The sequence below is a fragment of the Canis aureus genome, chromosome 12, assembly GCF_053574225.1.
Source record: "Canis aureus isolate CA01 chromosome 12, VMU_Caureus_v.1.0, whole genome shotgun sequence".
NCBI classification, from domain to species: Eukaryota; Metazoa; Chordata; class Mammalia; order Carnivora; family Canidae; genus Canis; species Canis aureus.
In genome coordinates, this window is record NC_135622.1 from 20178157 (window position 1) to 20200834 (window position 22678).

Here is a 22678-nt window from a genome sequence, read left to right on the forward strand (position 1 = left end):
CTAGCATGAATTTATTCAACAGGTCTTTTGTTTGCTTTTTGTTTTTCTAAATATCTGCTCTGCATAGAGCATTGGGCTAGAAATAGTAATTTTATAAAACTCTGAATCAGGAATCAGGACACCCCAATTCTTCCTTGAGGTTTTTAACTAACTAGTTATTTGACAAAACAAGCCTCATATTCTCCAAAGCTTATTTTTCTTAAGGATTTTATTTATTTGTTTGTTTGTTTATTTATTTATTTATTTATTATTTATTTATTTATTTGTGAGAGACGCAGAGAGAGAGGCCGAGAGGCATAGGGAGAAGCGGGCTCCTGAGCCAAAGGCAGGCACTCAACAACTGAGCCACCCAGGTGTTCCTCTCCAAGGTTATTTATTTAATTTGTATTTTAGTGGCTTGGACTATATGATACACAGAGTGTTTTCTAGTTATAAAATTCTGTAATACTACCTGTGAGTTTCCCTTAAAATTTCAAGGCATAATGATTTATTTCTTACCGTGTCCTATTTGTTTTTTTCATTTGAAACATAAACTGCTGCTATAGGAGAAAAACCTTCATCTTCAGTGGCATATGTGTTCCCATTCCCAAAAGAATCACAAATTTAGATTCACAGAGTCTCTGGGTCCAGGAAGAACTAAAGCACATTTCCCTTTCTTACCTTTCTATCCTTTCCTCTCCCTCTTCTTTTATTTTTAAAAAAATATTTATTTGAGAGAGACAGAGGCAGCACGAGCGGGAGGAACCGAGAATCTCAAGCAGACACCATACTGAGTGCGGAATTCAACAGGAGGCTCTGTCTCACCACCCAGATCATGACTTGAGCCTGACTTGAGCCAAAACTAAGGGTCAAATGCTTAACTAACTGCGCCACCTAGGCACTCCTCTCTCCTTTTGAAAAAAAAAAAAAAAAATCCTTCCTCAGCTAAAGGTACATGTCAATTGCTACATCCATTCATGGACTAGCCTGACTTGTTTGAGTAATGCCACTGTCTTTCAAAGACTATATGACATTAATGAATTTAGAATAAGATGGGGACACCTAGGTGGCTCAGTGGTTGAGCATCTGCCTTTGGTGCTCCATGAGTACCCCACTGGGCTCCTGGCAGGGAGCCTGCTTCTCCCTCTGCCTATGTCTCTGTGTCTCTCATGAATAAATAAATAAAATCTTTAAAAATAAATTAGAATAAGGTGATATTTATTTAAGAAATTATATATGCTCCGAGGTTAGTATTTGTATCTCAGGCATAGCAATGTCTTGCTTATTCCCTAAATCTTACCCCATAGGACTGTGTGGTCACAAGTATTTCTACCAAACTCCCATTAAATTTTTTTTAAATCAAGTTTATTGAGATGTGTTTCATATATAATAGAGTATATCCATTTTTTTTCTTTTATATAAGTGTAGATGGTATACAATAGTATATTAGTTTCAGGTGTACAACATAGTGATTCAACATTTACATACATTTATATACATGTCAGATCTAGCTAATGTCACCAAGCAAAATTGATACATATGTTCCCTATTTCGTACATTGTAACCCTCTGTTTTATTTGTTTTATAACTGGAACTTTGTACCTTTTAATTCTGTTTCCCTATTTTGTCCATCCGCTCACCTCTGACAATCACCAGATTCTTCTCCATATTTATGAGTCTGTTTCTATTTTATTTATTTGTTTTGCTTTTTAGATTACACATATAAGTGGAACCATATGGTATTTGTTTTTCTCTGTCTGATGTATTTCACCTGGCATAATACCCTCTAGATCCATCCATGTTGTCACAAGTGGCAAAACTTCATTTTTTTTTTTATGACTAATAGTCCAGTGTGTGTGTGTGTGTGTGTGTGTGTGTATGTATGTGCACATGCTCACATGCATGCCACATCTTTATCCATTCATCTCTTGATGGCCACTTAAGTTGCTTCGGTATCTTGATTATTGTAAACAATATCCTGATGAACATAGGAGTGCATATTATCTTTTCAAATTAGTGTTTTCACTTTCTTTGGATAAATACCCAGAAGTGTAATTGCTGGATCACATGGTAGTTCTACTTATAATTTTTTGAGGAACTTTTATATTGTTTCCATAGCATCTGTGCCATTTTACATTTCCAACAACAGTATATAAGAGTTGCTTTTTCCCCACATTCTTGCCAACACTTGTTATTGCTTGTCTTTTCGACAGTAGTCATTCTGACAAGTGTGAGATGATGTTTCATTGTTGTTTTGATTGGCATTTCCCTTATGATTGGTGGTGCTGAGCATCTTTTAATGTGTCTATTGGCCAACTGGACATCTTCTTTGGAGAAGAAATATCTATTCAGGTCCTCTGACCATTTTTTAATCGGCTTGTTTATTTGATACTGAGTTGTGTGCTTCTTATATATTTTGGATATTAACACCTTATTGTTTATATCATTTGTAAATATTTTCTGAGTAGGTTGTAGTTTCATTTCTTTTTTTCATAGTTTATTTTATTTATTTATTTTTTAAGATTTTTAAAATTTATTCATGAGAGACACACAGAGAGAGGCAGAGACACAGACAGAGGGAGAAGTAGGCTCCATGCAGAGAGCCTGACGTGGGACTCGATCCTGGGTCTCCAGGATCACACCCCGGGCTGAAGGCGGCGCTAAACCACTGTGCCACTGGGGCTGCCCTGTAGTTTCATTTCTTGAGGTTTTTCTGTGCTTTTCAAAAGCTTCTTAGTTTGATAAAGTCCCATTTGTTTATTTTTGTTTTTATTGCCCTTGTCTAAGGAGACAGATCCAAAATTATGCCCTGACCAATGTCCAAGAGCTTACTGCTTATGTTTTCTTCTAGGATTTTTATGGTTTTTGGTCTTACATCAAAGCCTTTAATCCATTTTGAGTTTATATTTGCATCTGGTATACAAATATGATCCAGTTTCTTTCTTTTGCATGTGACCATCCACTTATTGAAAAGACTGTCTTTTCCTCATTGTATATTTTTGCTTCTTTGCGGAGGAATAATTGACCATATATGCATGGGTTTAGTCCTGGAATCCATTCTGTTCCAGAATGCATCTATTTTAAATACTATTGTGTGTTTACAAATATACCTATGTAATCACCACTGCAGTTGAGATCTAGATTATTTCCATTGCACTAAAAAGTTCCCTTCTGCTTGATCTGCTTTATTTCCCCATTGATTAGTTTTTCCTGTTCTACAAATGGATATAGATTGTATAACAGAATATGTACTCATTTTTGTCTCCTGCTATATAGCAGCATAATGTTTTTTAATGTTTTTGAGATTTGTCCATGCCTTTGAATATATAAACTTCAAGAAGAAAATATAGGAGAAAATCTTTGTGATTTAGCGCTAGGCAATGATGTCTTAGGTAGGGCTCAAAATGCACTAACTGTAAAAAAAAAAAAAAAGATAAACTAGACTATATCAAAATTAATAAAACAATTCTCTTTAAGAACACAAGATTTGCTAGGTCTGTGTATCTCAATTTCTATCTCTATATATTGGACAAAGGACTAATTGTCCCAGCTATGTATAGGACTCTTGCATCTCGGTAAGAAAACAAACAATCTAACTAAAAGATGGACAAAATATTTAAAGATATATTCCACAAAAGAAAATACACAAAGGACATGAAAAGGTGTTTAAGTCCATTATTTGCCCAAATAATGACATTTAAGAAGCACCATATGATACCACTGTACAAACATTAGATGGCTAAATTTACAAAGACTGACAATATCAAGTTTTGGAGAGGGTGGGAAGCAGCTGAAGGACTCATACTTTGCTGATGGGAAAGCAACACTTTGGGAAATAGTTTGGCAGTTTCTCTTAATGTTAAAAATATACTTACCATACAACCCTGGAATTCCACTCGCAGGTGAAATGAAAACATATGCAGAAAGACTTTTACATGAAAATTAATAGCAGCTTTATTCATAATTTCAGACTAAAAAGCCCTAAATATCCATCACATTCCCATTTTAAAGCTACTCTTTAGAATAGAAAACAAAACTTTTGGTATATATTTTTTGAGATGTGCTATTTGCTCTAAGTAACCTGGCAGCAGAGCAAAAGGAAGACAGTCAAAAAGATGTGCAAAAGTCATAAGAAATCCAAAGGGGTAGGAAGGCCCAGGTGTCAGACCTAGACTTGATTTTTCCTCTCTTCTCTTGACTGTGCCCCTTCTTTTTTTTATTTTTTAAGATAGATTTATTTATTTATTTATTTATTTATTTATTTATTTATTTATTATAGACCTAGAGAGAGAGAGAGAGAGAGAGAGAGGCAGAGACACAGGCAGAGGGAGAAGCAGGCTCCATGCCTGGAGCCTGACGCGGAACTCGATCCTGGGACTCCAGGATCGCGCCCTGGGCCAAAGGCGCCAAACTGCTGAGCCATCCCCCGACTGTGCCCCTTCTGTGTCTAGACCTCAATGTCAGCCAGTGGTGTGATGGCTGCTACAGTTCTAAGCCCACCATCATGCAGTTGCAGTGTCTTCTCCAGAAAAATGAGAAAACTTTTGCCAAAAGTCCTCTCTTATCTCTTACCTCATTGGCCAGTGCTGGATCACATAGACACCCACAATCCACTCAACAGCAAGGGGAAAAGAAATAGCCTGCATGAGAGTTTAGACTAATCAGGATCTCCTGGCTGGGGATGAGGTCAGCTTTCCCTGAAGTGCATGGCTGTGTGTAGGAAATGAAGGGGACAAATGAGCTGAATGGCAGTTCTGTTAAGGAAAAGGAAGGGGGAAATGAATGTTCAGTAAGCAAGCAGCAGTGCTGTTATAATTTGATTCAGAGGCCTGCCATGATATTCTCAGTCTTATGGAAGAGAGGTTTAAGAGGAAATCTAGGGTTGTAGTCATAGTTTGTTATTATGGAGATGTGTGCAAAAACAGGTCACAAAGGGTACTGCAGGAAAAAAAGGAGGCAAGAAATTTAGATCATAATGTGCAGCATGAATTGGAGGAAGAGAGAATCTAGATGCAAGGGAATAATTCAAAGTGGGCAAGCATACAAATAGTGACAAGCAGAGCCAGGCACACTGGGGCCCATGGAGTTGGGACAGGAGGCAAAAGTCAGTGCTGGCAGTAGTCTGGAATCCAGGCAGACAAACTCAATTGCAGTTTGCCCATCTGTGAAATCAGGACCTCAGGCAAGAAGATTTTCATGTTTTGCTTGTTAAGGCAGAAGCTAAAACAGTAATTATTCTCTTTCTCTCTCTCTCTCTCTTTTTTTTGGTAGGTATTGTCAACCACTTTAGATTCTAACTGTGTCATGAATAGAAGCCATACCTTCATTTTGTTCTAATATTCCCATTATAATCCTGGACCCATATTAGTTTCTTAATAAATGCTGGCTGTTTGAATTGAGTCTCTGAACTCCTTCTACTTTAAACAAATCCTACAGATGTCTGATTAAACAAATGTAGCAGCCATTCATCAAAGTATTTACTTTCTTATTGTTTTAGGGTACATAGCCCTGGCTCTCTATATAAGTATGATAAAGTACTTGATCTTACGAGTTGACAACCTGGCAGGGGTGAAAAGTACCTGAACAGTTTAATACCAGAAAGAATATGATGGAGTGTGTAGTATAGTGGTTCTGACTCCACAGTGGCATGGGCCAGAAGTCCAGATGGACACAGAATCAGAAACATGGTTCTAGTAGTGGATGGGAGAGAGATGGAGGAGGGGATGACCTTGTATTACTACTTTTTAATTCAGTCCTGCCATGGTCTGGGAACTGGGACAGGGCTGAGCCAGCAGGAAGATGGGATCACTGAGCACAGCAGTGGGAGAGGTGAAGTCACATCCAGGAGAACTGAAGCTGGGTTGTTGATAACTGCTCAGTAAGCAGCTGAGAAGTAGGCCTGGAATGAAGGGGAGAGGCTGGGAATAGAGAAACATTTTAGTATTATCTGTATAGAGGTTTCTCAAGGATATAATAACAGAAGATACATTATTTCAAGAACAACATGTTTGGTCTTTTACACTTGCAGTAATACATGCCCATTGCATAACATCTAGAAAATAAATGGAAAACGAAACTTGAAAATAAAAATTATTGCAATCCAGCTGTCCAGTGAACATTTGATGAGTTTCCAGGTTTCAGCCCCACCATGAGTATATCTGAATTTGTCATGCAAAAGTCTCTTTAAGGCATAACTGAGATCACAGGTATGTATAATTTTGTGTTCCATCTTTTTAACTAAACGTATTTAGGCATTACTTGGGATAATAAAATCTCTTCCTTCATGTTAAGTCCTATGTAACATTGCATTGATTGGAATTTAAGTTTCTAGTTTTTGCTTATCTACACAGATAAAATGTTTGTGATTATCTGTCTTCAAATATGGGTTGTATCATGGGCAGGAGATTGACTTTGGGGCCCCAGGAAAGTGCCTTAAAGATATAGGTGGTCAATGTCTATACAGCAAGACATATAGTTTTTTTATTTACTGAAATGGTAACATGATGATCTCTGCCTCATTTTCACATAGAGCTTAGTGGGTAACATGAGTATATACAGGGATGCTGGGTGGCTCAGCAGTTGAGCGTCTGCCTTCTGTTCAGGACATGATCCCAGGATCTGGGATCAAGTCCTGCATTGGGCTTCCTGTGAGGAACCTGCTTCTACCTCTGCCTGTGTCTCTGCCTCTCTCCCTCTGTGTATCTCATGAATAAATAAATAAATCTTTAAAAAAAACTAAAAAAATGAGTATATACATGTAAAATATATATGCCATATATATATTATATATGCCATAAATTACATATATATATTTTTTGATATAAGTTTATATATATTAGATATATATTTTTAAACTGCTGCCTATTATTCTATAACATGGTTTAACCATGCCTTGTTTTCATGGACATTTAGTTTATTCCTGTTATTTTGCTACTTTAAACAAACATCCTTACACAGGTTCCTTGTTCAGATGTACTAGAGTATTTTTTAAAATGATATAATGGTAATTGTAATTTTGAGTCATTGAGATGTATGCATTTTAGATTTTAATAGTTGATGCCTAATTGCTCTTCCAAATGGTAGTACTACTTTACATTCCACTGGGGAGTACATATTTCCTTAACCTTTTGTCAATACATGAAAACTTTAAACTTGGAAAAGTTTACCGATGAATAGGTAAGAATAAGATCTTTGTTACCTGAATTTGTTTCTCTGATTTTTGGCAAACTTGATTACTTCTCCATCTGTTTTTTGGCATAATGGCCTAATATTTTGCTTCTGCTGTGATAACTGTTCATATCTTTACCCAGTGTTTCCAGTGGATTATTTATCTTATTTTAATTTATAGGACTTCTTTATGTTCTCTGGGTATAAAGATTTTGTTGTTGTTATACTATTATAACTACTATAGCCTATGGTATGTTGTGATATCCAGTAAGTAATTATTTTTCTTTTTTAAATTCCTTTATCTAGTTGGACTTTTTCTTTAGGAGACTGGAATAACTAGGTTATCTAATTTCGTAAATAATGCCTTTGGGGTTTTACCTGGCATTGTATTTAATTTAAGAATATTTGAAGGGAAAGTAGCAACTTTCTCATTCATAGTCTTTCCATTGGCATGTCTCATTTATTAAGGTCTTTTTTATGTCCTTCAATATCATAAATTGTATTTTTCATGAAAAATTCTTTCTCATGTTATGTTTATTATCATCTTGTTTGTAGTTTCTAATACTGTTGGGAAAAAGATTGTTTTTCTTTCACATTCTCTGAAAGGTTATTACTGCTATAGAAACTATTCCTCTTCATTTTTGTGTTTGATCTTATATACCATCACCTTGTTGAAATACATTATTTGTTGAAGAACTTTGTTTTTCTACTCATGTTTTTCTTACCAATTTGTATAACTTCTTTGTATGTAAAGATAAGTTTATGGTTTTATACATACATACATATTAGTTTATATGTACATTAGTTTAAACATACATAATATGTTTATAACTAATAAACATATTAGTTTTCTTCTAATTTTACGTTTTTAAAGATTTTATTTTATGTATTTATTTATTTATTTATTGAGAGAGAAAGCATGTGAGCAGGAGGAGGGGCAGAGGGAGAGAGAGAATTGCAAGCAGTTTCCTGCTGATTGAGGAGCCCTATATGTTCCCAAATGTGTGGTTTCATCTTGCCACTCCAAGATCAGAATCTCGACTGAAATCAAGAATCTGATGCTCAACTGACTGAGCCACCCATGTGCCCCTAATTTTAAATATTTTTTCCTGTTGACTTAGATTTAGTATGAGTCATTCTTCATATGTGAAATACACTGTAGTGTGATCTGAACACCTCTTTTTCCTTTAAAAATTATTCTCAGTATTTGTCTCTTCCATAGTAACCCAAATACATTGTTGCATTTATATCAGTTTCAGTGTAACTGTGAACCTTTCTCTTTGGAGTAAACACAGTGTATATACATGGATTTCATATGCTCACTTCCAAATATTTACTTGGCACTTTTCTAGGCCTTTATGAATATTTCATGGTGATATTGTTTGTATGTGATTCTTCAAAGGCATGAACTATGTCTTTTTTTTTTTTTTTTTTTTTGGATTTTGAACTGAGGTGAGTGAGCAGCACTCTGATGATGGTCATAATGTGCTTATGAAAATGCTTGTGGTAGTAAACTTCTAAAATTTTATCTAAATGACTTTATTGTTTGGCTAATACTTTTAAATATTGTGTTCTCATCATTTTCCATAATGAAACTGTTATGCTACATACCATCTCTTCCTCACATTCAGCATTGTCTTTTAGAAATATATAAATACTAGTACAGCAGCCACTTCAGCATCACTAAGAATCTTTACAAGTCTTTAGTTCTTTAACAGAATTTAAGTTTTGGCACTGGATCTTTTTTAAACATCAGGGGAAGCTTAACTTTGGTTTTATTTTCATGATCTTCTTTTATTATGAAAAATGGTTATTTTGAAAGAAAACCTTTCATTGATTCTGCATATTGAGAAAATGGGCAAATTGCCTTGAATTATAATTACTCATCTGGTCTAGGCTTTATGCATACATATCAGTATTGATTTATCATAAATGAACCTGTCAGCTTAAAATCCTATGGTCTACACTAAAGGTATTATAAATAGATGATGTAAATTTATTATTGGAAACAGGGATTTTTCTTTGTAGAATAAATTAATATTCTATGATGAATATGAGTGTGAAATTAGTAGCAAGTGGCAGGTCTTGATTCATAGAATTGTAAGATGTGTTTATTAACATGGAATCATTAAATCTAATTTTTAGAAACATGGTTAACTTTCTAACAGTTCTGTCTTTTCCTAAAGAATTATGAGTCACAATAATACTGATTTCATAAGTTTGAATAAGGATTTCAGTGATCACTATACAACTGTTTCCTGTTCTAGCTGCTTGAATAATTTGCAATAGTTCTATTTATCTGATGGAATTTTCTTGATGTCTGGCTATCTTTGGAAAGAGTTTTGTTTGCTATTGCTGTTATGAATAACTGACTTCTTAAATCTGCTGTATTACATTTTATTGTTCATCTTTAACTTACAGTTGCAGAATTGTTCTTAACTAAAACAAATACTTTCTTTGAATATTTAAAATCTTTCATATCAGAATTATAAACATGTGATATAAAAATTTGTATTAGGTAAGGGTGCCTGGGTGGCTCAGTTGGTTGAGCATCCAACTCTTGATCTTGGCTCAGGTCTTGATCTGAAGGTTGTTAGTTTGAGCCTAGCATAGAGTCTACTTAAAAAAAAAAAAAGTTTTATCAGGTAAAATGTTAACTTTGATCAGATTCATTTCTATTCTTATTATAATTATAGAACAACCTGTGCTGTTACTATTTTGCCTTTCATTCAAGAAAGTGCAAATATTTTGTAATACTAAAATATCAAAGACTTGTATACTAAAAATTTCAAAAAATCATTGAAAGACATTGAAGAAGACCTAAATAAATGGAAGTACATCCATGTTCACAGATGGGAAGATTAACTTATGCTAAGATGATAGTATTCCCTAAATTAATCTACAAGTTCAATGCCATCAATATCAGAAATCCCAGCTGCCTTTTTTTTTCTTTTGCCAAAATGGCAAATGATCTTAAAATTCAAATGGAAAGAAAGAATAGCCCAACATAGTCTTACAGAAGAACAGAGTTGGAGGACTCACACTTCTCAATTTCAAAAACTACTTCAAAATTACAGTGATCAAAGACTGTGTGGGACTGGCAAAAGCAAAGACATGTTGATCCATAGGATAGAATTGGGTACCTATAAATAAACCCATAAATTTATGGCCAACTTATTTTTCAACAAAGGTGACAACAGAGTTCAATTCAGTGACAAGTAGTCTTTCCAACAAATGACAACTGGATGTTTACATACAAAAGAAAGAATTTGGATCCCTATCTCACGCCATATAAAAAATACTCAAAAAAATGCACCATAAACTACAATGTAAGATCTAACTTTAAAACTCAGAAAAAATTGCTGTGAATAAATCTTTATGGCCTTAGATCAAGCAATGGTTTCTTAGATATGAGATCAAAAGCAAAAGCAACATAGGAAAAAAAACATGTTGGACTTCATCAGAATTAAAATTTTCTTTTTTTTTTTTTAAAGATTTTATTTATTTACTGAGAGACAGAGAGACAGAGAGAGAGAGACAGAGAGAGAGAGAGAGAGAGAGAGAGAGGCAGAGACACAGGCCTACGGAGAAGCAGGCTCCCTGCAGGGAGCCTGATGTGGGACTGGATCCTGGGTCTCCAGGATCACACCCTGGGCTGAAGGCGGCGCTAAACCGCTGAACCACCCGGGCTGTCCAAAATTAAAATTTTCTGTATCAAAAAACACAATCAAGAAAGTGGAAAGGCAACTCATACTTGGGAAAATATATTTACAGTTGTATATCTGATAAAGAACTATAACCAGAATATGTAAAGAACTGTTACAACTTAATAATAAAAAGACAAATATCTAAACAAAAAATGAGCAAAGAACTTGAATAGGTATTTCTCCAAAGAATATATGCAAATAGCAAATAAGCACATTAAAGGATGCTGAGCATAATTAATCATTAGATAAGTGCAATTCTGTGCCACAATGAGGTACTGATTTGTACCTACTAGGCTGGCTGTAATCAAAAAGGGACACTGCCAGATGTTGGTGAGACTGTGAAGAAATTGGAATCCAGGTTGATGGTGAGACTGGAAAATGGTGCAGCCACTTTGGAAAAACAGTTTGATATTTCCTCAAAAAGTGAAATGCGGAGTAGCCCCAGTGGCGCAGCGGTTTAGCGCTGCCTGCAGCTCGGGGTGTGATCCTGGAGACCTGGGCTCGAGTCCCATGTCAGGCTCCCTGCATGGAGCCTGCTTCTCCCTCTGCCTGTGTCTCTGCCTCTCTCTCTCTCTCTCTGAATAAATAAATAAAAAATCTTAAAAAAAAAAAAGTGAAATGCAGTTACCTTATGACCCAGTAGTCCCACTCTTAGATATATACCTAAGAGAAATGAAAATATCTATCCACACAAAACCCTATAAACCTATATTCACACTAGCATTATTTGTTATAGGCAAAAAGTAGAACAAATTGATTACTCTGTATTAAAAAATGGATAAACAAAATGTGGTATACCATACATTGGGGTAATTATTCAGTCATAAACAGGAATAAGTACTAATACATTTGAAAACATGGACAACATTAAAAACATTATAATAACCTTGAAAGAAGCCAAAACAAAATACCACATATTGTATAATTCCATTTATATGAAATGTCCAGAATAGGCAAATCTACATAGGTGGAAAATAAAGTAGTGATTACCAGGGTTTGAGGGGAAGCAGGAGTGGTGAGTGAATGCTTAATGGATTTGAGTTTTTGTTTGGGGGTGATGAAAGATCTGGAATTTGATAGTGGCGATGGTTGCACATAGCAATGATGAAGGAGTATATAGGTCAAAAACTCGAAGAAGATGAGAAGATTCTCATTGAATGGGAACTTGAAGAACATGTAGAAGTTTCTCACAAAGACAAATTAGGAAATATCATTTCACACTAAGGAGAAAGTGTTAAGCTAGGAATGTCACTATAAATTTAGGGACCAATAAGTGATACAGTTGCCAGAGTGCTTAGAAGAGGAAGTGATGATGCATGAAGTAGGAAGGGTGGAGAAAACGATGCTGATTATTTAGTTGCTAGAGGATTTAAGGACCATCTGATTGTGAAAGACTGAGTACAAGGCAAAGATAACTGATTTTTATCTCTTGCCCACCTGGTGTGAAATATAGTTGGGAGTAAGCTTATGTTTGGCTTTGGTGGTGTTACATTTGAAGAGCTTACCAGGAATTCCAGGTGCAAGTCTTCATTAAACATTTACAAATATGTTCTGGACTTCTGAGGTTTGCATTCAAATTAGACATTTTGGGGCAAAGATGTGACAATTAGAACCACAGGAATAGATGAAGTAACCCAGGGGTCACATAAAGGAGTATAAGAGGTAATGCTAATCCTTATGTGACAAAGAATGAAAAACATTTGATGGAAAGGAAAATGAGGAATCATATGAGGTATTTACCACAGAAATCAAGAAAATAAGCAAAGTGGAAAAAAATTTTAAAAAGGTAGAGCGAGAAATATTCCTGTCATTTCAAACCCTTGGTTCAGATTTTAACCCAGAACATACAGAGGCAAAGAAAGGTAGATTTTAAGATTAAATCTTGCACCTGCTGATCCATGAGGTCTTTGGGTTCTGACAGCAAGTGGAAGGAAGGAGGCAAGAGATGGCATGAGTAGGTGGTGAAGATTGAAGCCAGGAGGCTCTTCTGTGGCCGTTGCTCTAGGATTGTACAATCATGCAATCTGTTCTCAGGAGCTGCGGGAGCTCTGCTGGTGATGAAGAGAAGGATCAGTGGGGAGTGGTCAGATTAGTGGTCAGACTATGATTCTGTGACCATTACGTGATCTGCTTAGAAGGCTGGCTGTGATGGGAGATAAGGTTTGGTGTCTCTTCACCCTGATTTCTGATATTTAGGCCAACAGAACTTACCTTCTAGGTACATTCTTCATCTTACTGCACTACTCAATTATTGGTGTAGGTAGCATTTTTTTTTTTTTTATCATAGTCACATAGAGGAGAGAGAGAGAGAGAGAGAGAGAGGCAGAGACATAGGCAGAGGGAGAAGCAGGCTCCATGCACCGGGAGCCTGACGTGGGATTCGATCCCGGGTCTCCAGGATCGCGCCCTGGGCCAAAGGCAGGCGCCAAACCGCTGCGCCACCCAGGGATCCCTGTAGGTAGCATTTTACAAATGAAGCTAGCTATGCTGAATAGTAACTCTTGTGAGTTTAGTGGTTTGTACAAAATATACTTTCAGTAAAAGCAGAAAAAGCCTTATCTGTTGTTAACAGTGTGCCTGAGGTCTCCAGAAAGGGGATAAAAAAGTATTTTACTAATAGTGCCCATTCAACTAGCAGAAATTGTTTTTTCAGAACAGAGGATGGGTTAGTTTAGATTGATTGTTTTAATGGAGCAACCTGAGCGTCAGATAACATCCTGGGTAGGGAATTTATTGGAGAAATCAGTGTCCTAAAGTAGGTAAAAAGCAGTGAGTTTTAGAATTTTACATCTTTATAAAATTTTTGCTTTGTCTTCATAATTTCGTTTATTTCTTACTTTTTGCAAAGCCCAAATTAGACAAAACAGGAGACCTAAGAAGAAAATAATGTCAGGTATACCTTGCTTTGTATTAACAGATGGATTTCTAAAATCCAGTTTTGTAATTATAACCACCTTTTGTAAATCATAAGCATTAGGGAAGGTTATGATTTAAAGAAATCCTTTTGTTAAGTTAATGCCATGACTTGTTTTTGTTAGTAAATAGATATTGTTATATATCTTGCTTAAGGAGAAGAATAAATGACATACTTATGCTCCTTGTTCCATTCTTTCATTTCTCTTGTGCACAACAAATCAATTTATAAGCATTAAAATGCAAGACAGGTTAAATTCTTAATTTTTACTTTGAACAAAAGTGTTGAAAACCGGAGGAGTTTGTCCTCAGATATGAACAACAGACTTGGTTGCCAAAATTGGGAAATAATCAAATGTTATGGTTTTGCATTTATATACCTACTAATTAGGAAATTAAATGATATTTCCATAGCAACAGAAACAGTCTCCTTTCATACTTGTTTTATGCCTGCAATAATACACAACAGGGTGTCAAAGAACATTAGTCTAAGTAAGGTTCATGACAGGCAAAGCGTGTAAGTATTGACACACAAGTATGCACACAGGGGTGATATTGGACTTTTAAAAGTGATACTTGAGTCACTAAAATCATATTAGCAAAACTTAAAATACTAATCTTCTGAATGAATAACCATATTGAAAACCTAAAGGACTTTCCGGAAATCTGTCACATACTCTGAATTTGGTAAATGACTTTGCCAGTCTAAAGATTTCTACTACCCTGTCATGGCATGCTTGAAGATGTTAAATTAACCAATTGCTGTTACACTTCTTTTGAAATGAACAGGGTTAAGTATAAACAAATGTTGTCCTCTCAGGAAATATTGTTCATCTCAGGAAATAAAATTCTAAGAGGTGGACTGAAAGGCTACTTCCTTCTAGCCTTTGTCCCAAATATGTATATTATGACTGTATTATTTTGCAGTAGTACTACTATGATAGAATTAACATTTGAAGATGATTCTACATGGATTCATTGACTATGCTTCAAAGCTTTAAAAATTTCTTTCCTGACTACATTCTTCTGGTAAAGTAATTAATTTTTAAAAATACTTCCATTGACTATTCTTGACATAGGAGTTTTTTTTAAACTTCTTTCTCTTGTTGGTTTCTGATAACAGGTTTTTAAACCAACCCCGAACCTTCAGGCTACTGCTTAATACTGTAGTGTCCTCCTGCCACATAATTTAATCTCCTGTCCCCGCCTTTCTTCCTGACTGTCATTTCTCCAGTGTTACATCCCTAATCTTGACACACACCTGTACCAGATTAGTTTTTCATAGTTAATTTTCTTGGCAGAAAAACATTTGGTGCGCTTCTGTGGCTACCAAATTAAATCTAAATGTCTTAGCCTGCCACTTGGAGCTCTCCTGTTCCAAACTCAAGCTCATATTCCAAAAAGATACTCTCATGCACCGCTATTTGAATTCTCTGACTTGGCAAGTATAAAACATTGCTCCCCCCAAATACACTTTTTTTTCTCCTTCACAAGCACCTGGGACTCATTTTCTCCTGTCTACTTGGGAGACATTCTCCATGTCCTTTATGTCCATTTAGTGTGCATTCTTTGTTCTTGATGAACCTGTATCTGAGTCCATAGGATGATTCCATCTCACTCTCTTCCTCCTGACTTCCATATCCTTTTCTTTGTATCCTGTTTATGTTTTATCTTATCTTAGAGTTGTTGGTGTGTATTTGTTGTCCTGGTTCCATCTCCCACTACATAGCCATCACATTTGATTATGAATGTCTTTAAAGCCAGGATAACCTGTATTTACTTGAGTATCCCTTTCAGTATATGTCATATAATTCAGTATATCTTCAGTGAGTACAAGAGTAATTCAGTAAACTTATTCAATTTAAATATATTAATCCTTTTAAGACATGAAGTGAACAAGGGACACCTAGGTGGCCTAGTTGGTGAGGCATCTGATTCTTGATCTCAGCTCAGATCTTGATCTCAGGGTTGTGGGTTGGAGCCCTACTGGAAGAAAGAAAGAAAGAAAGAAAGAAAGAAAGAAAGAAAGAAAGAAAGAGAAAGAAAGAAAGAAAGAAAGAAAGAAAGAAAGAAAGGAAGAAAGAAAGAAGAGTAGTACATACAATTCATTATTAAATTATAGATATAATTTATGGGGCACCTGGTGGCTCAGTTGGTTAAGCATCTGCCTTCAGCTCAGGTAGTGACCTTGGGGTCTTGGGATCGAGCCCCATGTCAGGCTCTCTGAACAGTGAGGAGTCTGCTTCTCCCTTCCCCTACTACTGCTCTCTCCATTTCTCAAATAAATAAATAAAATCTTTTTTTTTTTAAGACAGTAAGTAAACAGAAAGCTATGTAAATGTGGGGGTATTTGGAAATGTCAGTTTTACAATATCAAAAAACACGTTAAGGCAGTTACTCTGAGAACTAGGAAAAACTCAGTGAGTTACTGCATTGCATAGTCTTACATAATTTTAGTAAGATTGCAACCTTTGCATTTTATTTTTTTACCTTTGCATTGTATTAACCAGTTTATACTAAAGAATATACACTTTGTTAGTGATGGTAGAGATCATAAATAACAAAAATGAGCCCACAACTGATTAAGATCTTAATAGTGGCATATGTTTGTAATGTCTTCAAGAGTATCTACAGGAACACCATGGATGTGACTTCTGTGTGATAATAGTCATGTAGTGCTTCACTGAGCAAGTTCTGTAGTCAATTTGGGAAATATTTTTGTTGTTGGTTAGTAGTTTGAAAGTTTCTGCCATTACACAGGAAAACGTCCCAAAAGCAAATAACAATGCATTTGAACCACATTTAAATATCATGCATCCAGACATCCTATATGCATTTGGTGGAAAAGCTTTTTTTTTTAAAGCTTACGCTTGTTCTTTTTTTTTTTTTCAAGATTTTATTTATTCACGAGAGAAACAGAGATAGAGAGAGAGAGAGAGAGAGAGAGAGGCAGACACAGGCAGAGGGAGAAGCAGGCTCCACGCAGGGAGCCTCGATCTCGGGCCTCCAGGATCACTCCCCGGGAGGAAGGCGGCGAAGGCGGCCCTAAACCTCTAAAGCCACCTGGGCTGCCCTGGTGGAAAAGCTTCTAAACAACCCACTCTCTCTCCTGCTGGAATGAATAACTGGCATTCTGTAGAATACACCAGCAGAAACACTGTTCTGGACCATTTATAAAACTTTCTATTAAATATTTTTGTTGGGTCGCCTGGGTGGCTCAGCAGTTGAGTGTCTGCTTTTGGCTCAGGGTATGATCCTGGGGTCTGGGATCGAGTACCACATTGGCCCCCTTGCAGGGAGCCTGCTTCTCCTTCTGCCTATGTCCCTGCCTCTCTCTCTCTGTCTCCCATGAATAAATTCAAAATAAATAAATAAACAAATAAATACATTTTTTGTTGCACAAATAATATTATAGTCAAGGATTTTTTTTTCTAAAGGTGAAATTTTCACCCATATGTCACCACTGTGGCATGTTTTTTACATTTCTTTGTCACCTTTCAGGTTTATTCATGTTCATTTTCAGCATGTATATGGTTTTGTGTTATTTTTAAAATTTATGGAGTTTTCAATTGTTTTATATGTTTTATAGTTATCATTTAATGGCTACATATTTCATTGCATTTTTAAACGTTTAAATTGTTTCTGATTCTCATTTGTGAACAATTTAGAAGTGAACACCTTTAAGTGCATAATTTTCTATTAAAAATCATCATAAAAGTCTTAAGAGTGCAGACACTAAGTTGAAAACTCTAGTGGTTGTGGCCATATTGTTCAGTATGACTCCTAGATCCTTTTATGTACCTTCCTGTGGTGTTTGTTTATGCTCAGACTACATTTTCATGCTAACAATAGCTCTTTTCATTTTAATTTTCATGAAATAGAAGTTTGTGAAGAGACATTTCTACAAGCTGATGTAGATGAAATTTATTATAAAAAATGATTTATTAGTTTATTATTAGAAAAAACAAAGCTTTTGCTACCCTTAATCCATGACTATCTATACATAAATGTATTTATTTTAGTGTTGATAGAGTTTTTCATTCTGAGCTATTCTTTTTCATTTTTGATATTGTGCTTTGATATTCCCTAACTTCTCAAATATAGCATTGTACATGATTCTGTGATAACTTCTCAGTTGTGTAGCTTTCCCCATGTGTCACTACTGGCTTTTTTTTTTATATCAAGTTTTGGTAATTTTTTTACTTTCTGGATTTTCAGTGTTATTATAGCTAATTCATTTAATTTGATATTGAATAGGAAAGGCCTTTCTAAGATTAAATATGACATACATTTTAAATAATAAATGAAAAATAAATAGTAAGCTATACATGCAAAAATTTTTAAGTATATGACACACAGTCTTAATCTATTTCATAGTTAATGAACTCTTACATATCAGTAATCAAAAGTCCTGAATACGTGTTTCAGAAAAAAAGTGGGTAAGCTTTTATTCAATGAACATATTTTGCTTTTATAATCGGAAGAAAGAATATTTATAATCAGAAAAATGTTGTGATAAATAGAACATAAAACTGAGCATTTTGCAATCGTGCACCTTTCTGAGTCATTTATTCTTAGATTTGTCTTTATAGTGACATAAGTTTATATATATGTTTATTTTTTATTTATTTATTTATTTATTTATTTATTTATTTATTTATTTATTTATTTTTAAGTTTTATTTATTTATGATAGTCACACAGAGAGAGAGAGAGAGAGGCAGAGACACAGGCAGAGGGAGAAGCAGGCTCCATGCACCGGGAGCCCGACGTGGGATTCGATCCCCGGTCTCCAGGATCGCGCCCTGGGCCAAAGGCAGGCGCTAACCCGCTGTGCCACCCAGGGATCCCTGTTTATTTTTTAAATAAAAAAATTATTCATTACCATATGTAAATGCTAGCAGAATTTGAATTTCAAGAAATGGATCAAATATGAAGAGAAAGAAAAGGCACTCAAAAGGTACTTACAGAATGAATTAAAGATAGTTGGTTAAGATTCTAATTTTCCTTGGCTTCCTGGCTCCTTTATGGCTGCATACTGTCAGTTCTGTTGAAGAGTTGGAGAAAATGACCACCCAATTATCATGATTAGACCTGTCTTGCTATAAAATACCACCAATTTTGTTGGAATGTCTCAAAGGATGCATAAGTGAACAGCTCTTGAGTTCTCATCAGACTTAGGCATTTATCATGTTAACTAGTTGGTACTCAAGCTTGAGGAAGATGGCTTTCAGAGAGGCCAAGCCTGGAATGTTTGGCCCAAGGGGATAGAGCACTGAACAGTGTCTGCTGAAAGGGGAAGAGAAGTTGCCAAAAAGTCAGAGGTAGAAGAGAATACTGCACCTGAATTCACATCTCTAGCCTCACGTTCCTGAGCAGCTAGTTTTTTTTTGTAGTTTAATTTGTCAATAGCTGAGTGGTGGAATTAATCAGGTGAGAGCACTATCCGCATTCTGTTGATTTTGATTATATATTCATCCCTATTAAATGCAGACTCTGGTTTGTCACTATCCAAATTGGTAGGAAAAGTGTGGGCAGATTCAATCAATCACATTCTTCTGGAGGCCATCCTAGCTGATATACAGCCTCATGGTCAAATGGTAAGATCCAAAGAGATTCAGATATTTCTGGTACTATAGTACCATTTTTAAATTTCAAAATTGTAATAAAATATTTTTAACTAAAATAGTATTGTTCAATATCGACAAATATTCTAGCAAGATTTTTGGGTGATTAGATTAACATAGGTATGGGGCGGGGGGGGGGGCGGGTCTCTAAGGAACGTTTGTGAACACATGCACACATTCCCTTTCAGCTAATGCCCTCCTACTCACATTGGCTCCATGATTTTAGTGGTAGCTACATCTGTGTCTCTTGATGTTCATATTTGTCTTTTTTTTTTTTTTTTTTCATCTGGGATTCTCATGTTGCTCACTTCACTCTGTCATTGTTAAAATGGGCCATTCTTTACAGCAGTGTCCCTGCCCTTTTTATGTGCATGTGGAGGGCTAAAAATAAACCTACTGAAAGTAGTTCTGTTTCTGAATTGAAAAAAATCTCCTCAGCTGAATGATTTGACTCACTTGATCCACCAATCTGCCTTGTCATGAAATGTAAACCATTTTTTTAGAAATTAATAATCCCTTGAACCAAAAATGTAAATACCTATTTTGTTTCTTAGTGCTTTCTTCCAGATTTCTATTCTGGGATTTTGCCATCTCTTCTCTTAGAATACTCTGCTTGTGCTCTGTTCCTGCCTTTCTGTCACTTCATGCTCTCTTATACCCTTACATCATATTTGGTCCTTTTATCTCTTTGCTCTTATGCCTGCATCTATGTTTGGGACATTTTTTTTTTCTATATTTCCCAGTCATGGTGAGAAGAATCACATATCTGACTGTAGAAAAGGACTGGCTTCCTGTCAGGGCAACTAAAGTACTTGTCCCTTAAAAACCAAATCAGTCTTGGTAATGAGACTTCATTCTTGCTCAAATTCAAGGGCTCTCCCTGCAGCAAAGGTTATTTGCTGCCCTTGCTACATGAAAAAAAGAACTTCAGAAACATAAGAACTCCTTTCACTTTTATATCATAAATACCATGTCAGTTTACATTTACATCCTAGAAGAATACAGCAATTCTTTTTAACACACATTTATTGAGTTTCCCACTGTGTATCTCTTTTCTTCTGAACGGGAGCTTATGCATACAACTGAGTTTGATATCAATGAGGTTTTGGATAATAGGTTTTATAATTTTATACTCCAAATTAAAAATCTAAGATCATTTTACATGTGCATAGTTTAGCTCAGCTTCCTTCAATAAGACAAATTAAAAATTATTGATTCACCTTTTGGTAGAAAAAAATGGATGACCATGTTTATGCCAAAACAGACAATTGCTGTCTCAACTCCATTTATTCAACATACAAGTATGAAGTCAGGTTCACAAAAACATGCTTTAAGATAGCAAGATGGTTTGTAAAAAAAAAAAAACAAGGGAAAATACAAATTAAAAAATTTTTTTTGAAGATTTTATTTGGTTTATGAGAGAGAGAAAATACAGAGGGAGAGGGAGGAGCAGAGAGCCTGATATGGGGCTCAATCTCAGGACCCTGAGATCATGTCCTGAGCCAAAGGTGGATGCTTAACCGACTGATCCACCCAGGTGCCCCCCCCCCAGTTTTTTTTTTAAGATTTTGTTTATTTATTCATGAGAGAGAGAGAGAGAGAGAGAGACGCAGAGACACACAGAGAGAAGCAGGCTCCATGCAGGGAGCCCGATGTGGGACTCAGTCCCGGGTCTCCAGGATCACACCCTGGGCCAAAGACAAGGAGGCACTAAACCGCTGAGCCACCTGGGCTGCCCCCCCGCCCCAGTATTTTTTTTTTTTAACCAAACTTTATAATCTAAGAATTGTGGACAGATAAGTTTCTAGAAGGATGATGCTGCAGTAGTAATTATATAACAATTGAAGATTTTTTGAAAAAAGCAAACACTTGTCAGAAAATGCATTTAACTTCAATGTATCAAAAAGAGGTACCTTCGAGAACATTATGCTCACTGCATCTTTATTTATTTAAAAAAAAGATTTATTTGAGAGGGAGAAAGAAAGAGAGAGATAGCAAGAGAGAGCACAAGCAGGGGGAGAGGGAAAAGCAGACTCCCTGCTGAGAAAGCAGCCCAATGTGGGTGGGGCTTCATCCCAGGAACCTAGGATCTTGACTGGAGCCAAAGGCAGATGATTAACTGACTGAGCCACCCAGGTGCCCCACTCATTGCTCCTTTAAAGTGTGAAACTATTATTTTTTTCTTAATCCCCCACTGTTATTGCTCCAGCTGTTAAGAACTTGACCAGACAGTCTTGGCTGTTCCAAGCCATGATATTTAGTTGTCAATAGGACTGTTGGGGAACTCTGGATTAGAATAGTGGTATGGAATATTGAGGAAGCACCAGTGGGTGGAATGATATGTTGACTGGGCTTAATGGGAAAAATGTCTTGTTACTGAGGAGATTTTGAGAGTAGGAACAGCAGCCAGGGCTGGGAGTGGTGGCATTTTGAAGCAGTGGTGAGAATGAATTAAACTAAAGAAGCTCGGAAAATATTGTAAGGAGGTGAGGAGTCTGGTGTGGATGGTACTTAGATCACACAGGGTCAGAGTGCGGTGGGAGAAAGGTTGGGAGCAGATTACAGAGGTTTCTGAATGCTGTTCTAAGGGATTTGGGCTTCAGTTCTATTTAAGGGGAAGCTATCTAATTAATGTGCTCTAATGTCTGAAGCATGACATGATGACTGCAAAGAGAAGATCATAACTGGGAAAGGTGATGGCAGAGAAATCAATGAGGAGGCCTATGCAGTCAGTCGGGTGAGGCTTTATGGGGACTAGAAAGAGGGAGAATGTTTGAGAATGGAAAAACTTGGAGAAGCAATCTGTGAACATCCAAATCCCGATCAATAAGGATAAATCCAGGTTTCTTTTAGGCATGAAAACATCCAGATAACAGCACAGATAGTGGTGAGAAAAGACTAGCTAGGCAGGCACAAGTACAGCAGACAGGGACCTAGGAGTCCAAGTGGACCATATGGTGAATGTGAGTCAGTGGTGTTTTGCTGTTATTAAAAAAAACAGAACCAACACTAGGGGGAAAGATATTAATAGGAGTGAGGCATGCAAAAGGCAAGAAGTAGCCTTTCTGCTCTATTCATAATTGTTCAAACTTTTACTTTTTTTGTTGACTCTGTTGGCCTTCACATTTGAAGAATGTTTAGAAAGTGGCCTTCCTGGAGAAGAGCAGCTCAAATGCTAGAGGTGAGAGAAGACTTTATTAGGAAAGGCAGAAACAAGGAGGTCTGGAAACACCACCTTTTCCCTCAAGCTGTGTTTGCCTTCAGATGTCTCATCCTGTGATCTCAT

General features: G+C 36.1%; 1 protein-coding gene across 2 annotated transcripts in view; it reads left to right on the forward strand.

Moving 5' to 3' along the window:
* CTNNA2 (catenin alpha 2) overlaps nt 1-22678 on the forward strand; it is a 1080823-nt gene that overhangs the window by 5936 nt on the left and 1052209 nt on the right. The window contains exon 2 of one of the 2 annotated variants that reach the window (XM_077843060.1): nt 6008-6185. The exons of the other annotated variant lie outside the window; for it this stretch is intronic. The gene's annotated coding sequence lies outside the window, so the exon portion shown is untranslated. The remainder of the gene's footprint in view (nt 1-6007; nt 6186-22678) is intronic. 2 annotated transcript variants of the gene reach the window in all.